Consider the following 4,272-nt stretch of genomic DNA (forward strand, 5'->3'; position numbering starts at 1 on the left):
GCAATTTTTGACCATCGTTATTTTACTTACAGTTCAGTACTTAATGTAAGTCTATATTCTAGCTAGACCCAGAACAAAGAAAGATGTGAAAGTGGTCTCATGGTGCATTCAGTCATACTACATTACCAAGAACTTCTAAACAACATTATGGAAATTGGTCAGCTGTTTTGAATTAAGAAGAAAGGAACTGAAATGACCACAGACATACCACTTAGTTGATTCTTTTGCTTTGAGTCATTTCTTTTGTGTAGCCCTTCACATAATCAGTCAGACTTCCTCCACTCTAATGCACTGTGAAACTGAGAAACCAGAATCTAAATGACAAAACAGGGTTGTTACTGGGGCACAGGTAAATAATCTGGCAGTGAGGAGGTGCAAAACAAGTGATTTGTTGATATGAGACATGGTGACACGGCTGGAGTGGGTGCCACACTGTACCAGTGTCCTAGGGACCTAGATTCTTTCTGTGTCCACATAGTTGACTTTGGGTTCCTTACACTTATAAATGTAAGTGAATAAGTGAATGAGTAAGTGTTTAGTCCATTGCTATGACAAAGTTTCCGCACTTTTATATTTTGGTTGGAAGCGGTGAGGGTGAGAGGAGTAGTAATTCAAATCAAATCAAATCAAATCAAGGTTTATTTGTCACATACATGGTCATACACAGTACAACTGGCAGTGAAATGCTTTAGTGACTGCTCCGCCACAGTAATTACAAAAACTACAAAATAGTTAAAAAATATATTATACAAAAAAATATAGAATGTTTTTAAAAGTAAGAATCTAGAAACATTAGAACAATTAACAATATAATTAAAAAGAGCAATTTAAAGTAAAGTGAACATTAGAAGAATTAACAATATAATTACAAAGGGCAATTTAAAGTGAACAAGTGTGTAAGGTAAAGTGACAAGTATATACAGATGTGTTAAATAATAAATACACAAATACTAATCTATACATATACATACATATACATATAAAACAGTATACACGCATATACTTATATACACATACATATGTCCACATATACACACATACAGTGTATCACAAAAGTGAGTACACCCCTCACATTTCTGCAGATATTTAAGTATATCTTTTCATGGGACAACACTGACAAAATGACACTTTGACACAATGAAAAGTAGTCTGTGTGCAGCTTATATAACAGTGTACATTTATTCTTCCCTCAAAATAACTCAATATACAGCCATTAATGTCTAAACCACCGGCAACAAAAGTGAGTACACCCCTTAGTGAAAGTTCCTGAAGTGTCAATATTTTGTGTGGCCATCATTATTTCCCAGAACTGCCTTAACTCTCATGGGCATGGAGTTTACCAGAGCTTCACAGGTTGCCACTGGAATGCTTTTCCACTCCTCCATGACGACATCACGGAGCTGGCGGATATTCGAGACTTTGCGCTCCTCCACCTTCCGCTTGAGGATGCCCCAAAGATGTTCGATTGGGTTTAGGTCTGGAGACATGCTTGGCCAGTCCATCACCTTTACCCTCAGCCTCTTCAATAAAGCAGTGGTCGTCTTAGAGGTGTGTTTGGGGTAATTATCATGCTGGAACACTGCCCTGCGACTCAGTTTCCGGAGGGAGGGGATCATGCTCTGCTTCAGTATTTCACAGTACATATTGGAGTTCATGTGTCCCTCAATGAAATGTAACTCCCCAACACCTGCTGCACTCATGCAGCCCCAGACCTTGGCATTCCCACCACCATGCTTGACTGTAGGCATGACACACTTATCTTTGTACTCCTCACCTGATTGCCGCCACACATGCTTGAGACCATCTGAACCAAACAAATTAATCTTGGTCTCATCAGACCATAGGACATGGTTCCAGTAATCCATGTCCTTTGTTGACATGTCTTCAGCAAACTGTTTGCAGGCTTTCTTGTGTAGAGACTTCAGAAGAGGCTTCCTTCTGGGGTGACAGCCATGCAGACCAATTTGATGTAGTGTGCGGCGTATGGTCTGAGCACTGACAGGCTGACCCCCCACCTTTTCAATCTCTGCAGCAATGCTGACAGCACTCCTGCGCCTATCTTTCAAAGACAGCAGTTGGATGTGACGCTGAGCACGTGCACTCAGCTTCTTTGGACGACCAACGCGAGGTCTGTTCTGAGTGGACCCTGCTCTTTTAAAACGCTGGATGATCTTGGCCACTGTGCTGCAGCTCAGTTTCAGGGTGTTGGCAATCTTCTTGTAGCCTTGGCCATCTTCATGTAGCGCAACAATTCATCTTTTAAGATCCTCAGAGAGTTCTTTGCCATGAGGTGCCATGTTGGAACTTTCAGTGACCAGTATGAGAGAGTGTGAGAGCTGTACTACTAAATTGAACACACCTGCTCCCTATGCACACCTGAGACCTAGTAACACTAACAAATCACATGACATTTTGGAGGGAAAATGACAAGCAGTGCTCAATTTGGACATTTAGGGGTGTAGTCTCTTAGGGGTGTACTCACTTTTGTTGCCGGTGGTTTAGACATTAATGGCTGTATATTGAGTTATTTTGAGGGAAGAATAAATTTACACTGTTATATAAGCTGCACACAGATTACTTTTCATTGTGTCAATGTGTCATTTTGTCAGTGTTGTCCCATGAAAAAATATACTTAAATATCTGCAGAAATGTGAGGGGTGTACTCACTTTTGTGATACACTGTACATATACATATAAATTAGATTGTGCAGTTGTGTAAATTGGTCCTAAATGCTATTTTCGTTGTGGACTCGAATAGCTTGTGGGAAAAAGCTCCTCCTCATCCTCTCCGTTTTGGCTTTTAGAGCACGAAAACGCTTCCCAGACCGTAACAAAGAGAACAGTCCATTACTGGGATGACTGGGGTCCTTTACTATCCTCCTGGCCCTTGTCCAGCACCGTTTCCTGTATATGGACTGCAGGTCAGGAAGCTCAGTTCGGATTATGTGCTCAGCTGAACGCACCACCCTCTGTAGAGCCTGCCTATCCTGCTTGGTGCTGTTTCCGAACCAGGTTGTGATGTTTCCCGTTAGGATGGATTCAATGGTGCAGGTGTAGAAGTTACGAAGCACATTGGATGGTAGTTTGAAGTCCCTTAAGTGTCTGAGGTAATAAAGACGCTGATGGGCCTTCTTTGCCAGCGCAGTGGTGTGGCAAGACCATGACAGGTCCTCAGAGATGTGAACTCCAAGGTACTTGAAATTGTCTACTCTTTCCACTGCGGTGCCACTGATTATAACGGGGCTATAGTTCCTCTCCTGCTTTATGCTGCAGTCCACTATCAGCTCCTTTGTCTTGCTGACGTTAAGGAGGAGATTGTTGTCCTGGCACCAGTCCTCCAGGTGTTTAATCTCCTCTAGGTAGGCCCTCTCATCATTGTTAGAGATCAGGCCCACCACAACAGTGTCGTCAGCAAACTTGACAATGGTGGTAGAGCTGGAAGTGGCCACACAGTCATATGTGTACAGTGAGTACAGCAGGGGGCTCAGGACACAGCCCTGGGGGTGCCAGTGCTAAGGGTGAGTGTGGGTGAGATGTGTTTTCCTACCCGCACAGCTTGTGGTCTGTCCGTCAAAAAGTAAAAATTGTTCGTGTCTGAGAGACTGAGAGAGAGCTTATAGTCAAAGAAGCTTTAAGGGGAAGAAGATTTTCATGTGATGATGATGTGAAAGCAGTGGTGCATCAGTGGCTACGCTTTCAACCAAAAACATGTTTTGCTGATGGCATTAAACAGTTGGTACTATGCTGAGAAAAATGCATGGGAAGGTGACTATGTAGAAAAGTGATTTAATTTGTTTTTGAAATACTTAATAAATAGAGTTAAATAAAAGTGTGGACATTTTTTGAAGAACCTCCATATAATGAAGTAGGAATGATACAAAGAAGATAAGCATGGCCTCTGCACAAGGATGACACACAAAAATCATGATGCTTAGGCATAATTTAGGGCAGTTGTAGCCTGCCAATAACATTGCAGAGATCCAAACCTGGAGCCCAGAAGTGGGTAGCTAGTGTAATAGACTGCTGTGCCATCAAAGCAGCATTTCCTAATGCATTGTGTTTATTTTGTATACTTGATCTGTGTCTTGTGGCATAACTCAGATATTCATTTTCTTCAGCTCATGGACGTATGATCTTATATTTTTTGAAAGTTTTTTTAGATATTGAGGGGAATTCAGTGTTTTTTAAGTATTAGCAGGTCTTCTAGGTCCTGACAGAATCCATAAACCTACTCTTCAGCATTATACCCCTGCGACCTTAGACTGTGGGTAA

At 41.8% G+C, this 4,272-nt stretch overlaps 1 non-coding gene across 1 annotated transcript; it reads left to right on the plus strand.

Annotated features, from left to right (window-relative positions):
- Positions 1–3,833: 3,833 nt before the first annotated feature.
- Positions 3,834–3,944, plus strand: LOC134318623 (U6 spliceosomal RNA). The gene has a single exon (XR_010013405.1). It is a non-coding gene; the product is annotated as a U6 spliceosomal RNA (small nuclear RNA).
- The last annotated feature ends 328 nt before the right edge of the window (positions 3,945–4,272 follow it).

Source organism: Trichomycterus rosablanca, chromosome 7, assembly GCF_030014385.1.
Source record: "Trichomycterus rosablanca isolate fTriRos1 chromosome 7, fTriRos1.hap1, whole genome shotgun sequence".
Taxonomy (NCBI): Eukaryota; Metazoa; Chordata; class Actinopteri; order Siluriformes; family Trichomycteridae; genus Trichomycterus; species Trichomycterus rosablanca.